This window comes from Ciconia boyciana, chromosome 2 (assembly GCF_034638445.1).
Source record: "Ciconia boyciana chromosome 2, ASM3463844v1, whole genome shotgun sequence".
Lineage (NCBI taxonomy): Eukaryota > Metazoa > Chordata > Aves > Ciconiiformes > Ciconiidae > Ciconia > Ciconia boyciana.
The window spans coordinates 32,154,323-32,178,919 of record NC_132935.1 but is presented as its reverse complement, the minus strand read 5'-3'; the positions used below and the strand labels follow the sequence as shown (position 1 = coordinate 32,178,919).

At 41.4% G+C, this 24,597-nt stretch overlaps 1 protein-coding gene across 4 annotated transcripts in view; it reads right to left on the bottom strand.

Annotated features, from left to right (window-relative positions):
• Positions 1-24,597, bottom strand: part of PAG1 (phosphoprotein membrane anchor with glycosphingolipid microdomains 1) — a 109,339-nt gene that overhangs the window by 64,613 nt on the left and 20,129 nt on the right. For 2 of the 4 annotated variants that reach the window (XM_072852292.1, XM_072852291.1), the window contains exon 2: positions 17,679-17,738. The gene's annotated coding sequence lies outside the window, so the exon portion shown is untranslated. Of the gene's footprint in view, positions 1-3,720; positions 3,830-3,995; positions 4,064-17,678; positions 17,739-24,597 lie in introns of those variants that run through there. The other 2 variants (XM_072852293.1, XM_072852294.1) reach the window with 2 other exon arrangements.

Genomic DNA, 24,597 nt, shown 5'->3' with positions numbered 1-24,597 from the left:
GCATTAAAGTACTGAAGAGCACTGTGCACAGCTGAACCATCACTTGGATCAGTTGCATTCAGAGGAATGGAAACTTGGACGAGGCCCAAATTATGGTAGACCTAACGTCTCATTTGCCAGCAAATCATTTGTATCAGAAATGACTTTAAATGACAATACTAAAATTAAATTTGTCCCATGTTTAACATGCCCATTAAAAAGAAATCCTTCAATGCCATTCACTGAGGCTCAGACACAGAGAGTCAAATTGACCATGTGGTTGGCCACAGCCCACCCTGAACCATATCCCTGACTTAGACAATCTGCAATGGCTGTGGGGTCAAGGCTGAACCTACTCACTCAAAAACTCACCTTTACAGCTACGCTGTTTCCATGAGTCTCTGATGCACAAAGGTACTGGGAGTGCCACCAGGAGCCTCAGAAAACAAACCAGATTGGGATAGTCTGACCTACATGAGTTTTTGTTGCTTTATCAAGAGTTGACCTCCATTTCACAGCAACGCTGTACCAGAAGTGATATTGGAGACTCCTGAAGCCTTCAATCACCCCTAGCTTCCCTTAGATGACCCTCAAGAAACAGAGCACAGTGGCAGCAGCAGGCTGGGGTGGACCTGGGGCTGGGTGAGTTTCACAGAGCTTTGAGCAAGGAATCAGTGCTGTAACAAAGCAATCTCACGAGAGCCCACTGTGAACCTAAATTCATAATTTCTCATTTAATTCATCAGAATGGAAGCTCAGTGTGAACGACTCTATTAAGGCAAAGACAGAATTAGCCTCATCACACATGCAGCAGCATATGTCTCTTTCAACATGCACTGCAAAACAGATACGGAATGGAAAACAGATGATTTTTAACTTCCTATTCTGTCTACTGGTAAAGAAAACATTCTCAAAACCCTGCATATCTTCATGTAAATTACTCTATTGCAAAGATAAATATCAAAGTTATGTGAGATGCTAGATAAGTAGCAAAAAAGGCTTATAAGAACAAGAAAGAAATAAAAACACCTACAAAATCTCCAAAGACAAAAAATAAACAACAGTTTATTTGTGTTCCCAGGAAAGCCTAAAGCCAACATTAGCATTTTCTTTTGGAGGCAACTTTCTGCATACTGCGCGCCAGCTTAAATAAACGGCTGGCTTTTCTTCTTAGAATATTTGGGGAGTCTACAAATTTTCTTCTCCTTTGAGAAAATAAACATGAAAACCAATGCAGGAAGAATGCCACACAGGATTAGTGCAGAAGAAATTCAAATACCTTGCTATAATTATAAATGAGATCTTAGCCAGGCAGAAATGCATATGAAATGCTGTCAGGTGGGAGTGTTTGCCAGCCATCCTTCAGGAGCAACAATCACAGAAATCCACCCTTGTCATCTTCTTATTGATCTCCTTTCCCCACCCCTCATGAATTTTATATGGCTTTTCATTTTTATTCCCATACTTCTCTCTTAATCTTGCCTTAGCCCATCCCCTGCTAGATCCCAGGGCTCTTCTTTTGTATCCCAAAAACCTCAGTTGAGGATTTGCTGGTATCCAACACGAGAGGTTCAGGGACTCCAGTCAGCTTTAAGCTGCAGTCATTTTTTCTACTTAGGAAAGCCTGCAGGGAAAGTACTTTTCCTTCCTTGCTAGATAGTAAACATTCCTCCTCCACTGGGCAAACAAATTATCTTCTGTGATTTGTAAAGACACTCAAGTAATATTCTTGTTTACCTTTAAAAATGTCTTTGTGCTATCCCTAGTCTAGCTCAGGGAACTGAGCCGAAGGTGTTGCAGCTAACATATGGTGAACAGGAGTAAGAGCCTCAACACTGGAGAGCAGTACCCAGAGACATCCGTGCACAGGAAAATACAGAAACAGTCACTCTGAAGTCTGAGTTTGGGCTAAGATAGCAGAAAAGGATCTCAAGACAGTAAGTATCTTCGGTGAGCAATCTCATTTTACTCATCAACTCAGCAGAAACATGGTTTTCTGCCTCCAGGGAAGGCTGCAACATGTACTCATTAATGACTGTTTAGACAGATCAACACTACTGCTGTATTAATTTTCCTCCCCCTTACATGAGGTATTTCATGATCAAAGTATTGAAATCAACAGTGCCAAAGCAACATTATTTGAGCAGTCAAGTTAAGCACATGCACGTTTGAAGGATCAGATCTTAATGAGGTTTTTTGGTTGTTTTTTGGCACAAATACAACAAACACTTCAACACAAATATAACTCTGCCCATGCAAAGTGAAGGGCTCTGCTCATGTAATTAGCATCTACAAGCACAAGTATTTGTTTATAAGAATCGAACAAATCATTAAATATTTATTAGATTATTTCATGAACAGAGTAATTAGTTCTGAAATAGCTGCTTTCTTAAACAGCACGACCAATATGTAATCTGTTACCCTTCATTTATCAGTTTTCATTGAAACGAATCCTGCGAATCTGACACAACTTCATTAAAACCACCAGATTGTTGGTCAAATCTTTGCAAGTGGTACACAAAACTTAATGCATCTAAATGAAAACCAGTGTACTGCCATTCCAGTCAATAAGGCTGTAGACAAACCCGTATCTTTAACTTGGTCATCACAATCTCAACTGTTTGATGCACATCAGCATACACATTAGAGAACGTAAAGCCTGTTAATGCATAGGGTCCTTCTGAAAATGGGAACATATCCAGTGCTCACCCAGGGTAGTTTAAATTACCAAAGCTGGCTCTAAATTTATCAAAGTTGGTTTGAAACTGAAGGCAAATGGAAAGTTTTGCAGTAATATGTCACTTCCTAAGAAAGCTGATGTTAGAAATATTTCCCAGATGTGGGTTAAGATTTCCAGATTAATAGAGAGAGCAGGAGAAAGCAGGAGGTAAGTGCTCCTGACCAAAAGCTGCTGACTGTCTGCATTTGTCCAGGATGTGTCAGACAAGAGACCTGAGGCTGGGTTCTTGGTGCTACAGGAAAGTGCCTGGCCAAAATACACTTGGCTGCTCATTAATGTTTCCAAAAGGCCTGGTTTTGCTTCTGCATAAAAAAAACAAGTTTCAAATCTAGCATTTTGCACCAAAATAAATTTGGGGGTTTGATCAGTCACAGACACATGCAGCCAGGCTTCCAGTGCATCTCCTGAACTACCAATGCACAACAGAAGCTTAATATGAACTTTTCGTAACATTCCATACAAAAGCTTAACTAAGTATCTCCTTCAAACTCCTATTAGTATCTGCCATATTTCAGATTACTTTTTTTATTTTTTCAGAAAAAGAAATTCAGAACCATTTTTAACTTACTTATGGCATCAATAAGGTACATGAGGAACAAGGCGACTGACATGGCAAAACCAAACCTAACACAAAAGGTCTCTAATATAAACTGTAATGTTGTCAGAAACAGACAGTAACTACAGAAACATCATGGAAATAATAAAGGCAATAAATTAAAGCTATGTGAATATTTATTTTTATTTTCAAGACACCTCCTGAAATTATGAGATCAATCTGGCTTTGTTTTTCTCTCATCACTTATATCTTGTCAGAAGGCAGTGCAAAAACACTGCAATCAATACTCTCTTGCTAGCCTCGATTAATAGATTTACATTAATTGAAGCCATCTACATAAAAATACTCCTTAGTATTCTTCTTCCATAGGACTTTTACTGAAGATGAATTTCTGAACACACAGATAAAGTAAAAATAAATGATTTTTTTTTAAGAGAAAACTTACCTCAGAGCACACTTTCAGCAGATGTCATGAAGAAGTCTGGTTGCTTCCAACGGCTTTGATCTTGCTGTCATGCAGCGGCTCCTGATTGAAACAAGTGACCTCAGGGGGACTGGGAGGGAATGGGGATAACTGAGCTCAGAAAGGGTCTCCTCACATCAGACATGCTTTTTCATACTCTATTTACTTTCAGCCTGGACTGTGTGAAGTATCAAATCTCTGCAGGTCTAGCTAATGGGATGGGAGTTATCAGCTCCTCAAAGGTTCATGCTTCTCACCTCTGGACAGGACAGCAGGATACCTGCGCCCACTGAGACCCTGCTGATTCTGGTGGGGCGATGCTGAACTTCACCTCGGTTCTGTGAGGAACACCAAACAGAGAAATAACAGAAGGGCAACTAGCCGGCGTATCACTTTGGCTTCCAGACAGGAAGAAAACTAGGAGAAGAAAAAGCCTTAGCCACTGTATGTTTCTGTAGCATTTGCCATTTCTTTCAACAGCATGAAGTAAGCCCCGGTAAGCATCAAGTGATGAATGAGTTGCTTGTCCTGGCTAAGTGCTGAGCTTAGATTGTGGGATAGAAGCTAACAAGAAAAATCATTGAAAATGCAGCACCTGTTGACATTTTCCAATATGCACTGACCTTTCCAGTACCATTACATTTGGCTTTGCAGCACAATCACATTGTTTCAGCTCTACATATCGATAAGATCCTCATTATCTGAATCCTATCAAAATCTTTATACTTTTAGTGAGAGCAGAGAAAAAGACATTACTGAAATGTCTGTCTGAAACAAGTGTCAGTTCAGTGACACCAGAAAGACCCCCACTTTGCTGATGGGGTTAATTGTTCACACCACCGTACTGTAACCTAGCCAGGTAAGTACCGCGCAGAGACTGACGACTAATGTGAGGATGACTTCTGGTGACAGTGACAGTAGTAGGTAGCTGCAGTGCACTAAATGAGGTATTCATGGACAGAGTATAGAAAATGAATCTTGTAATCACCAGCACACCTGCAAACCAGAAATCATTTCATGATATGTGAGAAGAGTCCATGATAATTTATCACGCAGAACACAAAACCCCCTATTCTCCCTCATTTAACTCACTTTATGAGGTTATAATGATTAGTTTTATTTCTAGCAAACCTACAAATTTGCTTTCCTTCACTTCCCCCTCCTCCATTTACATTTGCTTAATATGCAAAGGTAATACATTTTATTGAAGAAATAAGGAAGATCTGCATTAAGTCATGTCTGCTTCAGAACTCAGTTGACTCCCCACCAGCTAGAATCTATTATTTGATTAAAAATGCTGTTGTGCCAGCTGCCATGCAGCACGTTTCACTACCCTGATTCCTGGTGGAATTAAATCCATACTAAAAATGTTGTCTAGCATGAATCAGCCTCTACTCAATATTAATACATACCTGGAAAATAACAGCATTTAAAAAAACCCCAGCCCTCCTAGACCTGGCCATGTCAATCTAATGCAGAAGGTGCTCAATGGGGAAGAACTTCAAATTTCACATATTATAAAGCAGTAATTTCATAAGGCAATGTCCTAATTATATGCTCAGGCTTGTTTTTAAGAGTGATCTCTCTTACCATAAAAACAAACTAAACTCCTCTTCCAAGAGAACCAGTCCTGAAATAAAAGGCAGTTGCTGAGTTTAAAGAATTAAAAGCTGGTGTATTTCACTGATATGGTGATGTATTTACTAGTGGAGGGTAATTATTAGGGAATGTGCCTATTCCCTAAGAGCAAAAAATAATTTATAGTTAAGTCTGTTACTGCTAATTTAGTTAGAATGAGAGACTGTGTCAGGCAAAAAGCCCATTTAATTTGAGGGGGATTTCTGCCTGATGTGGACTGCAGGAATATATGCCAAGAGTATATGCTGTGAATAAGAACTGAAAATGTTGCTCAGCTTCTTGCAGCGCAAGAACATTAAAAGCTTTAAGGCAATCATTTGCAAAGGCATGCTTAAAAGGCCTCTAAATAGAAACATAGCAATGGTATATTGATAGGACTGATTCTTCCCATTTTCTTTTTCAGTTACCTCAAAGCAAGCTGCAGACTACAGCTTCGCTAGCTCTGAAAAAAAGTCCATTGGTAGCTCTGAAGAAAGTTTATATTCAATGGGATGTTTGCAGCTTTCTTTGTTCCATGGATGGCCACGAACTTAAGAAGTTAAAAGGTTTTGATGGCTTCAGACAAGATACAGTCTCTTAATATACAGACATAAGAACATGCAGAGGTGAGGCTGAAAGCCCAAGCCCAAATCCATTCCTGGTGGTGTCAAGGCAGTGCTCAATACTTTCTTTAGAAAAACTATTTAAGTATATGGATATTTCACTGATTAAACTGGTTAACAACAGTCAATCTAAATTCCCAAGCAGTAGTTAAGTTATGCCATGTATAAAATAGCTGGAAGAGAATATAGCAGGTTTTAGTCATAGTACTGAACATAATTGAGGGTCAAGTCACTACTGAGCCAAGCTGCTACGATTTGACGGTTGCTTAACTGAGCGGACGGTCTGAGCACGGGAGAGAGTAGCCCAGCACCCGCACTACAGAAAGTGCCATCGTAATGGGCAGCTTTGCTGACAAGGGTCCGCAGGGAGGCAAGTCCCTGCAGCTGGAGTCCTACAGGTACTGAACTCCTCTTCCGCTCTCAACATGCATTTCCAGGTCAGACTCTCTGGAGGAACAAAAATAAACTAACTTTGCTGCATCTTAGAGGTCTTCCTTTCAAATATATTTTAATTCAGTTTGGAAAAGCTTGACCTAATACTTCTGATTTTGTGGTTTTAAATTATTTCCATTTCCAGATCCATTATATGACTTCCTCAATAAGCAAGAAATGTATTATTTCATATATTTTTAGAGACTGAGCTTTGTATACTTTAACTTTTCACTCTACAACCTCTTTCACACCAGTTAAAAGTGTTGCAGCGTAGCCCCGTCTATGTTCAAGCACCAATTAGAAATGCGTTACACATGCACACACTGACAAACATCCCACAAATACAGAAGGTATGTAAATAATGTTTATGTATTTCTCCTATTCACTAACTTTTCTGGCAGCATATGCCAGCAACCTCAGTCCACCATCATCAAATGAGTCAACCTGTCATGGATGCATTCCTCTTCTCTATCATGCAAAATGGAGATACTCTCCATGCCAAAGATGGGAAGTACCTGGACCTCCAACAGTACCTGCTTTACTGAGAGCGAGCAATGGCTCATCTAAAGACATCACAAAGGATTACAGCACTGAAAAGGAAGTTTAATTTCTCCTTGGTATATGCTACTTGTCTCAAAAGTGTCACAGACAGTGACATTTAAAATCATGATGTTCCTATACACCAAAAAAAGCCATATGTTGAGACTCAGCATGATTTCAGGAAGGGAACACCATCAAACCCTGTATAATAAGAGTACAACGCCCAGATTTGCCAACAGAGACATTAAAAAAATAGATTCAATGGCAATTACAATATTCCTATCCCAAATGGTAGCTAAAACTTTATCCCACCCTATACTGGCATGTATTGTGTGTAGGCCCTACATTTCAATAAAAGGAAGCAAATGGTTTTAACAGCACAGTGGAGAGTTTTTATGAGATATGCGATCTACAGGAAGACTATTGTCCCTCAATAAACATTTATTGACTAAATGTGCTATTCCAATTACCATAACCCTTATTGAAATGATAAAAGATACTGAAGTTTAACTTAAATTTTAAGAAAACTACTGAGTAGTAACAGCAGTAAGGTATTTTATGTAAAAAAAAATATATATATAAATTATAATATTTATATTTTAATAGTACTGGTGTAAAAATCCTCCATACACATGGCAGGTGTGGAGGAGCCTTTTGTGGTCCCAGCGCAAACCCACCCAAATCTGCCCAGGCGGATGCTCTCCCAACAGGAGCAGCCACCCAGGCTCAGCCGAGCGCTGCGGCAGCGTGCAGAGCCCGCGACTCTGCCACACGCATGTGTCTGCCTGCAGCAAAACTCCTGCTGCCCTGACAGCACAGCTCCTAATGCCTGCAGTCCTGCCTCAGCCTGTCCTTGCGGCTCAGGCACACGTCATGCCCTCACGTGAAAGCCAATGGTCTACGCAGCAGGGGTATATGAACAGAGGTGTAGGGGAAGGCTCCTATATTACTGATTTTCTGAGTACTGCCAGCCCATAGGATCGTGTTGCCTTCGTTCCATAATCTGAAAGGCATAAAGTCACCGTGGTAGGAGACCTGAGGAAGTGTTATGATTAAACTGGTGACATAGGTTCTGGCAAAGAGCTCCTATGGATGCTTGGGAAAACACTGAGCAAACATCTCATCCATACTCAAACCTCCCATTTCCCAAGCTGCTGATCTGCAGCAGTGCTGAACATACGCCTGCACATGGAAGCGCTGGGGGATGTGACATTAAATACTAAGGAACACCACAAGCCCTTAAGGAAAAATGTGTCTGTATTTCAGCTCAGACATTCAAAGTTAATAGAAATATTTTAAGAACATTCCTTACTAAGGACATATGCCTTCATTTTTCACCTTTGCTGTATGATAACAACATTCATTTTCCTCACATGGTGCTGCGAAAAAGCCTACGAAAGTTGTGAAGCACTGAGCCATCACAGTTATTTTCTCTTCCTTGCGTTATGGTAGTATCTAGGATTCTCAGGCCAGGCTACAGGCACACTGGAGGTTGTGCTCAGAGAGAACAAAAAAGATGGTTCTTGCCTCAGAGAGTCACATTTAAACATAAAAAAAAGGCCAGTAAGTGGATATGGATGGTTGACAAGGTAGTAGGAGGAAACAAAAGAGACAGCATCAGTCAACACAAAAGGCAGTGGCTGTAACACATCACTAACCTACTTTTTTTTTTTCAGGGATTATGGCAGAGGAGATTTTAAGAAGGGATTTAAAAGGAGAAAATGAGGTTAAGTGTGTTGATGTCTGCCCACAGCTCATCCTTAACTTCAGCAGCAGCAACGAATAAAGTCCACAGATGCTGGTTTGAATACATGGCAGATCAGCGATGAAGCTGATATTGCAGGTGAACTGGAGGGATGTGTGGATAGATGGGCCAGAAGGGCTTTGGATATGAAATCAGGCTGCTTCTTACCACCATTATTATAAGAGAGATAGATGAATATTACGGAAACGCTCACAAGATAACAAATTTCTTTTTACAGCAGGTTTGAACAAGGTAAAAGCTACACAGGCTATATGTGGACCATGCTTGACAGTGGACTGAGGGGTGGCATTACTTCATGACCACAGGCATCCCTAGGGCTGGCTCCTAAACACCTCTCAGTCCACAGACATCCCTGGAGGAAGAAGCATGCCTTATTCAACACCCTTCACGGTTGATTTTTTAAGCCCAGGACATCATTAGCTAAATTGGTTGTTTTCATGAGTTACTATCTTCTAATGACTCCTCAAATATCTGTATGCAACAGTTGGAAACTTCTGTGTTCCACAACTAATTTGGTCTTTTATAAATTGATTTACATATGTACTTGCTATTTAATTCTGTTAGAAAATATTTCAGATAATATTTTTTCTGTCGTCTCCTTAGTTCAGCCATTTTACAAAGTTAAGAGAGCAGAGGCATCTGGGGTCCATTTGAGCTCAGTAACAAACCTTGGTCTTAAAACACATTTGCCTGTCAGCAGATGACAGTCTCAACAGCACAGCTGCCTTTTACCCAACTGACCCGTGAGATGGACTAGTATCTGCCAGCCTCTTACTAAGCCTCTGAAAATATCTGTTTGTTTGGTGAGGCAAGGTGTTTCACCAAAGACATGCTGATATTAGTTAAATTATTGTTTAGGGAAAAAAAAAGGTGAAAACAGAAAAAGGCAACAGACATCATCTCCCCATACACGACCTTTTTAATGGTGGTTTCCAAATCAACCACTTTTCATCAAAAGTTCCAGCAAAGCATCAGAAGAAAGCAATTTTAGGAACACAACAATATCACAAAATTGAGGAAACTCTTTTTGCTGTACTATATTGAGATAAACCTTAACAACAAAATGCCTGTTAAAAATATGGCTTACCTTTTCATTGTTTTGCTTAGTGCTCTTCACTATGTCCTTTAAAAGCTAATGAGAATCAACACCCAAAGGAAAGCCAGTAGGTAACACGCTAGCTTGCTAATGTATCACTGTCCTAAATAACTGTAGGTTGGAAGAGCACACTGAATCCCAGCATCCTGATAACAAGAACAGTGTCCCATCCAGCCCGGTCGGTCGTCCGTAGCAAGCAATCCCACAGAGCAGTGCCTGGCTCGGGGAAAGCGGCACTGCTTTCCAGTCTCCACTGGCTACAGGGATGACATCTCCACTGATTCGAATGGGGATGCTGAGCTCACATGAGGACCCAGCTGCTCAGAAGTAACTCAACATGCATGTGTCAGCCTGAAGCTGAATTCTACCCCACAACTGGGTACCTACACTCCCTTCAGCCTACAGCATCCTGTAAGGCTCTTACAAGATGCAACTTACAGTACAACAAAATAAGCCTCCAAAATAAGTTAAATGGACCATGTCCTAAAAGTAGCTACTTCCCTCCCCTGACTAGAGGGAGACCTCGGGTGACCAGCTCTGGTGCAGACATCCTCTGCCTGAGTGTCCTGAAGAGCACTCCAGGCTGGTGAAGCAGAAAATGGATGTATTCATGTTTTAGTGCTTTATCTGGGGCCGAGTATTCTTCTGCTGTCAAAAGCAGAGAGTTATGTTCCTGACACAGTAATGACAGAACTAAATTAAGAAAATAGAGTTCAGAGAGGCAGAGAGGTGCAGTTGAGCTTTGGATGAACAAACCTTATTAACTGACTGGCTACCAGCTATCTAAATAGATTAAAAGAATTATTATTACAGCTCTAGTTTAACAGTTTGGAAAAGTGACATTTAAAGTCGCTACTTAACATTCAGACATCCTTAACGCTATGCAGTAAATTTGTTATTTAAAACCTACTTGTAAATACATGGTAACTCTTGCGAGTTAACGGCAGCATTCAAAAGTATCGGCAAGAGCAAATCAAAATGCATCCATTTTTGAGAAATGAAGTATTTTCATGACTTCATGTTCTCATCAGACAGCAACCATAAAAAATGTGCCCATTGCAACACATACAACAGCCCAGAAAAATGTCACTTTTGGTATACATTCTTCAGATCGAGTCAAATGAAATTAGATTTTCAAATCCATGAAAGACAGTCATCTGAAAACACTGTAGTGCTTCCCCAACGCCATCTTCATATGTCAGAACACTACATGTGAAAGTTCATACATTTGATTTCCTAGAAGATACCAATGAGGTCCCATATTTTCCCCTTCTTTTTACAGACCACCTCCTGGGAAAAAAAAAATATGTGTGCATGCTTCAGGCACTCTTACTTATATTGGATGGACACAGATTATGCTGTCCCAGTTGAGTGATTTAAAATTGCATTTATTGTGATGTTTTGTGATTGAAGAGGTCAAAGCCTTCCCCGGGGAAAAGAGCTATAAAGTGTTCTCCAGACAAATTTAAGGAATTCTTGTTAACTTCTTAGCTTCACGAGGTTAATGTGTGCTGTGGTTTCACTGTAAATAACATGACCTTCTTATTAACCAAGAGAAAGACAGTAACTTTCATGTCTATAGAGCAGAAATGAATTCTTTTCTTACATTTCCGCTCCCCACTCAACATATGCAAAGCAAATTTTGACATTCCCAACCCTATATATCAAAGAACATTCAGGTTCAAAGTCGAGTACTAGAAAGTCAAGAAATGCCAGAACAAATTTAGTTCAGCTCCCTTGTGTTTATACATTAAGATGAAATATTTAGGTACATGATGACGTGGGGTTTTTTTTACTACATTATCTGTGTTTTAAATAACAAGAAACAAATTCCATAGTGGCCTGATTTGACAAGATATTCAGATGTCTATCTCATTTCAAATATAATACTTCAATAATTAAAGTTACTTATCTTGCTGAGAGAAGTATAAGGTAAGATAAAAAATTTCCTAGGAATACCCATGAGTTTGATTTTTTTTTTCAGTAGAGAAAACATATTTGGAAATAAAATATACCTTCCACCAGCAAATACTGCTTGATAGTATGCTGTGATCTAATTTTGAATGAACAAAACCAGAACAAATCTCCTTTTGCCTAATTTTTTTCAAACAGGTCTATCACAATGACTAGCTTATCAAAATATTTAAACTCACATTCTAAAAATACCAGCTATTTATTATTTTAATCTGCTGTACAGACATCAGTCTAACATTCAATTAGAGTAAGTGGTTATGAATCATGCACATTTTAGGAATATCTGGCTCTCTGAACAACATTCGGGTTTTAAATCTTTATTGATAAAAATATCTTACTTCCAACAGAAATCTACATACAAATGTGCAAATTAGGGCTACAGCAGCGAGCCTGCTTTATGGCTGAGAGGTGTCTGGGCTTGGCTAGTTGCCTTCTCTGTCTACTTCCACCTTGGCTCAGATAATTGGAATAAAGATGAATGAAAATTTAGGCCTGCAGTTTTAATAGTAACTATTTGTTATTTAAATTTCCTTTTTCCACACTGAACGATTGCAAGAACATGTGCTTAGAATTAAAAGGCTGCTCTTTAGCATCAGCACATTGATTTCTTGGGGTCCTTGCAAAGCTTTTCACATTGTTTCTGGACTACAGCTCTACACTCCTCTAACCGCCTGTCAGACATCATTCCTGCTTTATGAATAAATAATATGGTGCCCAGGGGAAACGCTGGGCTAAGACAAAAAAATCAATATGTGTCTAGCACGTGTTCGGCAGTTGTTCAGTTGAAGTCTGTCTCAAATATGTAGAGTAATTTTAATAACAAAACAAATGCTTTCTAAACTGAGCTTAAAGGAGGGTTATTAAGAAAGCACTACCACTATGTCACTGCATATCCTATTTGAAGAATAATAATATTGTCCTCCTAAAACGTGAATAGATATTCTGATTGCAAAGTGTTTGGTGAATACTTATCTACAAATTTCAAATATTCATGTTACAGAGATACAGTAGCAACTAATTTTTTACTCTGTTCCTCTTGGAGTAGTTTTGGTGCACATCTGCATAGTAAAGCTGTTATTACAACTGACTTATTTTTTATTTTAAAAACACCTTCTTCCAAAATTGCCTTATTATTTTTTTTCCAGAGGGTCTAGGATCAAAAGTGAAACAAAAGCAGGGTAAATTAATCATTCATGCAGCTCCGTAATCGCCTTAGTCATTCCTGCAACCTTAGCCTATTTTTGCAGTCAGCACAGTTTGTTGGTCTGACACCACCACTGTAGCCCTGCAGATGCAAACCTGCCACAGCAATATTTGAATCACTCCACTTCTACAGGATGGGTCTATATAAAACGACCTTAAAGAATCACCTCGCAACAGGAATTAATTCCTTTACATTACATCTGAGAAGGGTGGGTTTTGTTAAACGCACCATATAGTGAGCAGCATCGGTAGCAATCGCTGCTCGCTTGTTTTCCCGCACCTTATTGAAGGTGGACCTGCACAAGCTTGACTCCTGAACCTCCGTCCTTCCACCTCCGTGTCCTCCAGCACCAGGAAAGCTTGGGCCGTGCCAGGCGGCAGCGCTCAGCCCCTGCCAATGGCGCGTGTCACCTCCCTTCCCGGCTCACCAAGGGCCAGTGGGGCCAAAGTCTCACGGATCCTCACCTCCTCAAAAATGCCACCTTCCCACCATGTTCCTCACAAACATCAGCCTCACGCTGGAAACCCGTGAAGAGGTGGCTGGGTTATTTTGGGACAGGGGGCAAGCTGCCGGTGCTCACTGCCAGCAGCCCTCACAACAGCCACAGGCATCCAGGCTTGGCAGCACGGACATGCAAACAGCAAAGAAGGAAGAAAATGAAGAGGTAAAGGCAAGACGGCAAGCTGTAGTCAGACCCACGGTTGACCTATGAGATCACTGACTCCAAGTCACCAACATCCAGCCCAGGGACATTGGTCTCAAAGGGTTTTTTTCACCCCTCCCTGCTGTTATACAGACCTTTTAGTGCAGATCCTCCCCTTGGGAGCATGCTGACAAGGCGGCTCCTCCTGTTACGGTCAGTGTAATGAAAAGCACAAACTTCATGTATTTATGACCCTTTCAGATTGAAGAGCCGCAGCTGAGTGCCCTTGCCCGGGGGGTGCTTACTCCTGCAGGAGGGCCAGCCATCTGGAGGGGCAATCTAAAGAAACCAGAGGGAAAACCTGACATCTCGGGGAAGGAAACCTGCAGACGTGCAGAAGCTACCACTGACAGCAGCGGAGATAAGAGATGTCTTGAGGCTCACACTAGCCAACATGGTGGAGCCCATTAACATCAACACAGATAGAAAATGCTTTTACCAACTCAAAGAAAGTGAAGGGCTAAAGACAAAGAGAGGGGGCTTTCCAGAAAAAAAGAAACAAAAAACCCCACCTGACAAAAAAACCCACAAACAAGTAAAAAAAAACCCCAAACTGCTAAAATCCCACACAAGCAAAAAGGAGAAGGCTCAGGGTGAAGCTTGTATGGTCTCTTATTCATGCTGAATACATACAAACCCCAACCCCTGGGCATGGCAGCAGACTGTTTGCATGTGAAGGTTATAAGGGAAGCAGGCAGGATGGAAACTGAAAGCGGAACAGCTATTCCTGAATTACTTGCAACGCAGGCAAGCTGTAAATTTTAAGCACCAAACCACATGCCCCGTGCACTGAAGCAGCTCTGAGAGAAGGGCCTCCTCATCCCTTCTCACTGCCTTTCCGGCAGCCGGCACAGCCGGGCTCCTGACAGCTCTCCCCCAGTCTTGATGAGGGCTCAGATGCCAGCAAGCCCTCTCCTACCGGCACCGGGCTCACCCCCTTTCCTTCAGCCACACGCCTTGTGCCTCCGCCATGCCAACGCCAGGCCAGACAACCCAGAGCAGACACACAGGGAACATGGCAGACCACTGCGAAGCCCGGACACGACCACCGCACGTGTCAAACCAGGCCTGCATGTCCTGCACAAGACGTAGGTTTGCAGGGGAGGGCCTGCAAACACCTCAGCTGTCCTGCTGCAGAGACATACCCAAAAGACCCCTGCTCGCTGCCACAGAGACATACCCAAGAGACCCCTGCTCTGCTCTTCACCCCTCACTCGTCCCTCGCCCCGCAACACCCAGCACAGGAAACCGCCATTCCTCCTCTTGTAACAAAATGACTGCACAACACCTATTTCTGCCAACCCTTGGTGACAGGACCACTTCACTTTGGACACTTCACCAGCAACTATGTGAGTCACGCTTTCTTATGCTTTTTATGCTATTTAAATGAATAATTATGCTTCCTAAAACTGACACTGACTGTAACCTCTCGACCTTGACATGGCAGAGCCGTACCAACCTCGGGGGAGGAACCCCTCACTGAAATACCCAGACCTTTGTGTGCGTGCAGCACCCGAGGTGTGGTTCCACACCGAGAGACCCTTGGCAGCCTGACTGGCTGAAAGAGGTCCTCTGTCCACCCACCTCCTTCATCACTGCCCACACTTGCCTTCCCTACCTCCATCTGAAGGTACTTCCTTCAGCCACTCTCTAAAGCATAGCTATAAGGTGATCCATGGGGGGGGGGGTGTGGTGTGTGTTTGGTTTTTTACACAGTCAAGAATCCCACACTGCCAGGCTAAATTTTGATACTATTTCTCCACCAACAAAGCTGGTTGAAAGGATCCTTTCTTCACCTTCCAGCCTCACTCAAGGCCAAACAACTGTTTCTGGGTTGTACCATAAATGGGATCAGAGAAGTAAATCCAGATTTTTAAAAGACCCTAAAACCCCAATAAAACAATCTTTTTTTTTTCAGCTCTAAGATTCCCAACTTTTTTGAACTGGAAGGAAAATGTGCTGGACCTACAGCTGTGCTCAGATGGCACCGTGTAGCTGTCTAACGCTGATGGAGGATTACATGGCATGATAACCTGTTCACAATTTCTGATTTCCTGTGCAAGAGTTCAGGTTATCCAGGTCCTTTAGTCACGCAGCAGAGTCATCAACACATTTTTATTGCAAACAGAATTTCCAAAATGATGAGCTATTCAACAGGGAAGAGAGAGAGAAAAAACCCTCACCTTTCAGAGGTGTTTCATTTCCAGATCTGAGTATCTTTTACAGAGAATGAGAGTTCAGAACTAAAATGCTTCATCTCTGACAGATTTAAAGATAACTATCACAATCCTCTGGCTTCCACAAGGTAAGATGCCAGAAGCATGTGTGATATTAAATTGATTTTTACATTAATTCTATCTTTAAGTTGTCTGGTCAAGCTCGCTGATTTCTATGTTCATTTTAAAGATAAACACTACCAAGAAGCAATGTTTCCATCAATCATACGTCAGTTATGCACTTCTCATGGGCTCAGGATTTGTGATTGAAGCATCTCTGTAACTATGTTCAGATAACAAAAAGAGACTGAGAGAAGGACTCGGAGTATATTCACACAAACTCATACAACCAGTCACTGTAGCTTAGGAGATACCTGGTCAGACAAGTTGTGGTACCCGAGTATGTTACCAGAGGTGTGCTCTCAGCTTCTGCAAAAGCAAAGTTAAACCAGTAAGCTTGTCTGAGCAAACCAACTTTCCTTTAGGAAAAGCTAGGAACATGCACCAGGTCAGTTAGTGCAATGCGCTTACCTTCAGAGTTCTCCGCTTACCGTCTTATCAACATGTCGTAAGTAAAGACCACCTGCTTGGTATGCATTAGCAAAGCACTGATTCCACGGAAAGTTTCAAGTCTATCATTGCGCTACGGAAGGGACTTGAAATTCTCCCAGTATTTCTCAACTTGAGTTGAGAAATTGAGTGCATTACATACAACCAAATCTGATCTAGTACCATATCATCACTTATCAGAAACAGCCACCCAGCAAGGGCCGGGATACTTGCAATAAAAAATAACTGCAGTGTTTCAAAATTCACCATCTGACAAGTGTTGGGAGATGTTAATTATTTAAGTGTCAACCCAATATAAATTTGATGTTGCTCAAATCTCATCAGACCTCCAGTTAATGAATGCAAGCAGCACCAGTCTACATACTGAAGACTGGATCTCATTGGTCTCCATGCAAAGGTACCAGATATGCCTTGCAGACTGCAAGCCCAGACTGACTTCCTAACCACAGTATTCCTCTCTGTACCCTCCGCAGTAGGATAGCTTTGTAACTTGAACATGAAATATGAACCCCCAGCTGTCTATTTTGTTATTTACTTTCTGTCCATAGCAATGGAGACCTCATTTGCTATGCTTTCAAGACAGGCTTTGAAACAAGCAAATGCTTATTATAGATCTGCAGCATCTACAGCAATCGCAACAGCAGAACCAGCTCTTAAGAACTTGGCAAAGTGAGCAGAGACAGCAATTTCCAATGAGGCAGTCATCGCTCTGCTTGACCAAAACAGATCCACCGACAAAAACTCCCATCACCTGGGGCAGGAAAGCCTGTGCCAGCGCTGCAGAGCACGTGGTGCCTCTCGCACAGCTCCAGGAGGACAACCAGCTAGAAGACTGGGATGCTGAGGGGTAAGGAAAGGCTTTCTGAATGACCATATACAAACCCATATCCAGCTGATTTTACCTTTCAGCTGGGACCAGTACTGCTGCTTTTTAAGACATGAAAACAACAACTGCATTTTCAAAATGTATCACGTCTTTATTTTATATACACACACACATACACTGGCATCTCACACAGCACATCGTGAATCATGAAGCTGTAAGCAACAGCTTCTGTAAAAGCTCCTTGTAACGTTGCTGCTACCCAGTTTAATTGCTTAGCACTGGCACCTTCATGAACTACAGGGGTCTTCACAAAACTGAACCTAAAGCCAAGCTGACCACCACAGGAAACAAAAAGCAGTTGCATAAATAATTACCTTAGAGTCTCTGTAGAGCTTGATGTTCAAGTGATATACAGTATCGACAAATGTTTCCTCCTAGGCAACAAAAAGAAAGAAGAATTCACAATTCTGAATTCAATTATGCCACACTATGAGAATATAACAGACAATATACATTATCTCCTGTTTCTTCAAATTTAAAATTGTAGCCAGAGAAAAATACTTCAGAAAAAGGTTTCCTCCCTGTATTCAAAATACCTGAGAATAACTAATACAGTTCTTAAACTCCTTTTTAGTATTTTTGTCTGTTTACTATCTTCTGACTTTCAAAGATCTGATAAAGAAGTTAGGCTGAGAATTAGGACATTTTATTCTCTCACCTATGTAATGTTGCCAATAATATGGATTTCGTAGACCAAATCAGAATTAAAGGCTCCTATAGGAGTAAGTTAGGGTAGTTTATACCCATGCAGTGACAGTATCTTCAGAGAGATTTCTGCAACTGCTTGGGTTTTATGAGCAGAAACTCATTGTTACTTAGTAATTGAATTGCTTTGGTATCTAAAGAAAGAGCATCCAAGTCAGTGATGAGAGATTTACTAGGAACAGAGAGAGGTAAAGAGGTTGCAAACTTTCCATTAGCACCAGCCTTGCAACACATACTTTTAGGTACGGGATAACAGAGTGGCCATGTGGTTGCAATCAGTCCTGCAATGCCTACATAATAAAAACGTTGAACTTCTCAGACTGATTTTCTTTCCATTGCCTAAGTGAAAAATTAAACTAACTCGGTTTGTAAATTGACTTATCTAGAAGAAAGTACCTTCCTTTCCCTGGATGTTTATTTCAGATTTAAAGTGTCTTTCTTACACTATTGACTTTGTCAGGAACTGGCTTGCTATAGTATTGTAAGACTAGTTTAAACCAAAGTTAGAGCATATCTACAGCGAGTGGCTGAAAGGAGTTATTTAAAGGACCTTCCAAATTAATTTAGTTAAAACTACTGTGCAAATTTTCAAATAAATTAGGCTGTACAGTGCTAACCAGTAAGATTAGGAAATCTAATTACCGCCAAAGTAAGCAGAAATAGATATAACATAGACTATTTCTGAGGGAATATGCCATTTCTTTTACACCATTAATTTTCAGAAGAGACTCAAGCCTCTAAAGCAGCTTAAGAAATCAGGGATACTGTCAAGCTATCTGCTTGTTCAGACCACAGAAGGATATACTGATTCAATTACTTTCTTTTGACGTAAACCCAAATTAAAATTCGTATGAGTGCATATTACAACTCAAACTTTTTGCACAAAGACAGAAATAATTAATTTTTTTGTAAGCATTAACCAGTTGCTTTGCTTGTTCAGCCCCCGCCCCCTTACTGGTGTAGTCTACTAAAAATAAAGCAGTGCAAGCTCCTGGAGAACTGTTGCTTAGCTACATTCTCAATTATCACAATGCTGGCCTTACTCATTCAGCGTCAAGGTCAAAGCAATTGTTTCTTTACTTTAATGATGAAGTATCCTGTTTATAAAAATCTTATCTGTTTCCTACTTCGTAAAATATTGCACATTTCAGTCAATCATTGCTGGCTAGTCCTCCAGAGAGACAAAGTGTGAGAACACAACCGGTAGTGTTAATTTTTGCCCTTAACAGAAAGCTTTTTTCCCAACTCCACCCAGAATGCCAACTGCCTCACACTGACACACAGGCAACCAATTATACCAACATTTCTTTCCTTCTTTGCTGTAGCCAGGCAAGTATGACAGAAATGCAGTAGTTGTATATTTATTCTTATTCTTCCCCCCATCCAATGACAAGCATAAGTAATGCAGCAATTTTTAATTAGCATGCACCTCTAGGTCAGCGTTGTGGGAAAGCTAAAGCAGAGAAGACATAACCCCATCAGTTTTAAACACAAGAAGTTTTTGGTTCCTCTTTGCCCTTGAGGGCAGGTGTTCAACTGCAAAGACTACAATTCTCCCCAGGCTAGTCCGGGCTGCTGAATATTTCATAGCCCCTGAGAAACGCAGCTGTAATCAACTTGCAAATAATGAAATGGGCAGTGATAATAGAGCAGAGGTAAAGTGCACCATTAGAAAGCATCGGTGCTTCGGCTGCTGCTGCAGGCTTGCTGCAACAATTTATCAGGTTATTTGATAAAATAATAATGCTATCAACTATGAAATCAAAATGAATGCTATGCCAAAAATATCAGAAAGTGTCTCAGGTGGCCAACATGAATAGCAAAGAGAAAAAATTAGAAAAAGTGCCAAAGGAATCACATTCAAGACCGAAACTCCATTAAATGTTAATCACATGCCAATTACAAACAGCCATGTTAGGCTATTAATAGAAAAGTAAGTTTACAAAAGTTACTTAAGGCAGGAAAAGGTTTAAAATATTAAAATAAAATAAAGTATTTAAGAAGCAGTAAACATGTTCATTTTAATCCAAGCTTGTAGAGTAACCCAGCTGCTGTCCTAAGTTCTTTGTACCAGGATCTTGAGGTTTGACATTTGGAACCTCAGATGTTTACAGTGTCCCCTCTGTACTGTTTAGCGCTGGCGAGCACCAAAAGACAGCAAAAGACCAACAGTGAGATTACTATAATGGCATTTCCTGAAGATATTACATGAGCTATGATTAAGAATTTCATGTTGAAACCCAGGATTGAGCAAGAGGTGAAATGAAACAGACAGCGAGTGGGCAGATAGCAAGATGTACCTGTGAATTATGCATGGAAGCTCCACAGAAAGTATTTCTTCATCTCACTTCAGAAAACCCCCAAAACCTGACTGTTCCTGATGTGCCCCAGGTGTCTGAGGAACAAAGCACTGACTGCTTGTACAAACATAAGGTAATGTCACAGAAGAGGCTACAGTAGTTATGTGGTAAAAGCAGCAAGTTCATACATAACGACCCATATGGATGGACAGGGAGACACCCTACATGAGTATTTCCTATCAACAAAGATGACCTCTGCCCGTCTTTATGAATTTGGATGGAGATGTGACTCAGACACTAACTCTCTACCTTGATCTGCAATGATAAGCATTGATAAGTCGGGAAAGGCAGGCTGTATGTAGGAAAGGGCTACCTCAAACTACTTTCTCCTAACGTCCTCCAGAGCAAGGGGAGTGGTGACTGAGGCAAATGTGGTCTCACAAGCACGGCTTTTGTTAACCTCATGGTCTGCTGCGTATCATTAGCACAGGTGAATTCCACTGCACAGCCAGTGTCCAGACTGTAAAATATTAGAATAGAATAGAATAGTTCAGTTGGAAGGGACCTACAACGATCATCTAGTCCAACTGCCTGGCCAATTCAGAGCTGACCAAAAGTTAAGGCATGTTATTAAGGGCATTGTCCAAATGCCTCTTAAACAGTGACAGGCTTGGGGCATCGACCACCTCTCTAGGAAGCCTGTTCCAGTGTTTGACCACCCTGTTGGTAAAGAAATGCTTCTGAATGTCCACTCTAAACTTCCCCTGGTGCAGCTTTGAACCTTTCCCACGTGTCCTATCACTGGATCCCAGGGAGAAGAGATCAGCACCTCCCTCTCCACTTCCCCTCCGCAGGAAGCTGTAGAGAGCAAGGAGGTCGCCCCTCAGACCCCTTTTCTCCAAACCAGACAAACCCAGAGTCCTCTGCCGCTTCTCATAGGACGTGCCTTCCAGCTCTTTCACCAGCGAACAGCTGGCAAAAACACCTGTATTTCAAGTGACTCTATGTGATGTGCAACTGTGGGGAAAAGCAGATGAGTAACAAGCACAGGCTGAAGAATAAACATAGTGCTCCAGTCTCACCTGTTGGAAACACAGCAATCCCCCAAAAGTGCCATGTGGCAGGTGGACCCTCCTCCTATGGACCAGAACATGCTCCAGTGCAGAAAAGGGTAGACAGAGACTGTCTTCCCCAGCCCACATTTCCCCAGGCACCAGAGGAAACCCTGCTGAACCACAACTCCCATGGCTGCACAGTCCTTTCTCATTCTCACTCTGAGCAAGGACTGACATGCATAGCTGCTTTCTGATGGTTACACGCACGTAACATGCCAAAGAGGTAGGCAATTCACAGAAGGCTGATGTTGGCTCCATTAGTTAACTAGTTGTATTCACAAGAATAAGCTGAATCTTATTCCTAGAAATGAAGGGAAGGTCTGGATGCAGGACTGCTGGTAGGTTCACATGCAACACAGCATGTTGCAAAGAGAAGTCTTGAGAGAAGTGTGAGGTTGCTCAATGGGATACTGCAAATGCGTGTGCAAGCACAAAGCCAACAGTAGTGGGAAATAAAAATTGCTATGTTCTTTGAGAAAGAACCTCTACATTCAGGAAAGACTTCAATTAATGTCAGCCTAATAATCTTTTACATGTTTCAAAAAGTAGTTCATAGAAACTCCAAGAATCCAAGCAGATTGTAAAAGAAATATTAATGAAGTTGATAAGCACATCCTTTTCCTTTGGTCCCTTTGTACTTGCTATGTTCTCTACATGGATACTCTCTATTTTCATTTCACTCCTCACCAGCAACAGATACAGAAGGTAGGTAGGTTTAATATTGCCAAAGAAAATCTGCTATACACATGTTCAGTGCAGCAGGGGGAAATCAGCTCTCTCTAACATCCCAGAAACATCATCTGTCACTCTGAAAGACAGTGGTGTCTCAGGGTAATACTGCACTGGAGTAATTCCCATGCTTTGATAATCAAAGGACTCCTCCTAGTGTTATCTTCCATCTGCTGGAGAAGAGATCACACAGATAGACCTTTCAGCCAGATGGAGTCACCAAAAATTCTCTTCATCTATCAGAAAGCTCAGACATAACTGAGATGCACTCATTCATATTCTCCTGCTCTCCCTCCTGCAAATACCCAAAGATAAATTACTCAGACAAACTCAGATTTAGACTTTAAATGTCACAGGCAAATCTTATGCAGCTCATTTTTCCTTTCACTTTTTTTCCCAGCATGAAAGAATTATTCTTATTAACTCACTGGGGATCATGTCTTCCTTTTACTATCTGGGAAAAAGTACAACATGACAGACAGGCCTTGTACAATATAAGGTTGGCGGAACTGCTCTCTGAGTTTATCCATTAAAAATCCAAAAATCTATTTCAACAGTTGTGAATTTTCTGCAGTATAAGCAACCCTCTTCTGGGTATCAACATCCCAGTCTGACCCTTCTATAAAATAGGAAGGCTACGGTAGTACAGGCTCCTGTAATTTGTGAGGTGTCTTCTTTTTTTTTTTTATTTACATAGAGAACTAGTCTAGGAGCAAGGATGATTAGGAGATATATATATATATATATAAAATAAATACATATATGTATATTTATATACACACACACGTGCAGTCCTACTGTCAAGGGACTCCCAAACAATGTCCAACTCCAAAGTGGGGCTCTCACTCCCCAACTGACTCTTACAAGGCACCAAGACAGGCAGTAGTTCAGTGCTCACGCATCTCCTTCTCCTTGGACAATGGACTGTGCTGGGAGCCTTGTAAAATTTGCAGAATCATATTCAATCTTCCCAAGACTACATATTTGCCAACATGTGGAGAAAAAAAGACTTGGAAGACTGTAATGGCATTTCCTGATGATAAGTACCAGAGGTGAGGCTGGCAGCAGCGCTGCTTATTACAGCTGTCTGGCACTTCCCCCTTTCCAGAGCCAGTTTCAATTGTTAAAAAATGCAGCCTCTTGCTAAATGTCATTTTGGGTATCTCCATTAAAACGATGCACATGTTGCTGAAAATAAAGCCAAAAAAAAGTACTTTTCACTGCCCAAGTTAAAAGGTGTTGGGATCCTTTTTCTTTGAGAAGCTCTAGTATCTCTACTCTTTGAAGCAGGGACTTGACATGACCTAGGAAAAAGCTTTATGTCTGAGAGATGCTTTTACTGCCTTCTGAAATGGGAAAGGCGTAATCCTGTGAAAACAGGAACAAGAGTAAGGAAACAGGAGAAAAGCACAGAAAAGAGGGGAAAATTTGGACTGAGAGATACGTGGGGAAGATGGTGGATGAGCATAGGCAAGGAAATTTGGCTGGGGAGTCAGAAAGAAAAGCAGGGTGAAGGAGGGCGAGAGAGTAGCGAGGAAGGAGGGGAGGCAGTCAGTAGCTCTAAGCAAAAGCTAAGGAGAAAAAAATGTGTGAAAAAGGAGAGTGAGATCAGGAACTATTTGGATGAGAACAGGGTAGGCTGAGACCCATCCAACATGCAGCTGGTACAAAGGGAGACTGGCACTGGCTTGGCAGAGACAGGAGGACACAGAGCTGGGGCTGCAGTAACAGACCTGAGAGTTGCATGGGAGGATGGCAACAATGGGGAGTCAAGCGAAAGACAGGAAAGTAATGTAAGTCCATTTGGGCAAAAAGAGAAAATGGACAGATTGCTAAGACAGGAAGAGTGGCTGTGGAGGGAAATACACCGAGGAGAGTTGTAAAAGTCAGGAAAAGAGGCAAGAATAAGGCTTAGGAAAAGACAAACAACATAGGAGAAGAAAGCAACACCTCTAGTCAAAAGAATGTCAGAAGAGACCATCTTTTGGCAGAACTATGCAGAAGGACCACTAAAGCATATTCCCCCCCAGAGCCAAGTCCATGAAGGAGTGCAGGTATTTACTGTGCAACCACAGTAAAATATACACTTTGGGGACAACTAAGCTAGAACATATCTTCTGCGTTACCTCATTTCTCAGCTCTGCTGGCACCAGTAGCACAAAACAGTAGAGTAATAAAATGGACTGACATTACAGTATAGTTCTTTCAAACTACGAAATGATAACGCTTTGTGCCTCTTAAGCATACTATACCAATTTACATGAGCTGTGGATTTTGTTCAAATCGTCTTTCTTAGACACGTCAATGGCTGAAGGGTCTGCGATAGAGAGTACATACTCCCAGTGGAAAACCAGACAGGCCTGCCCCATAATCTCTCCCACCCA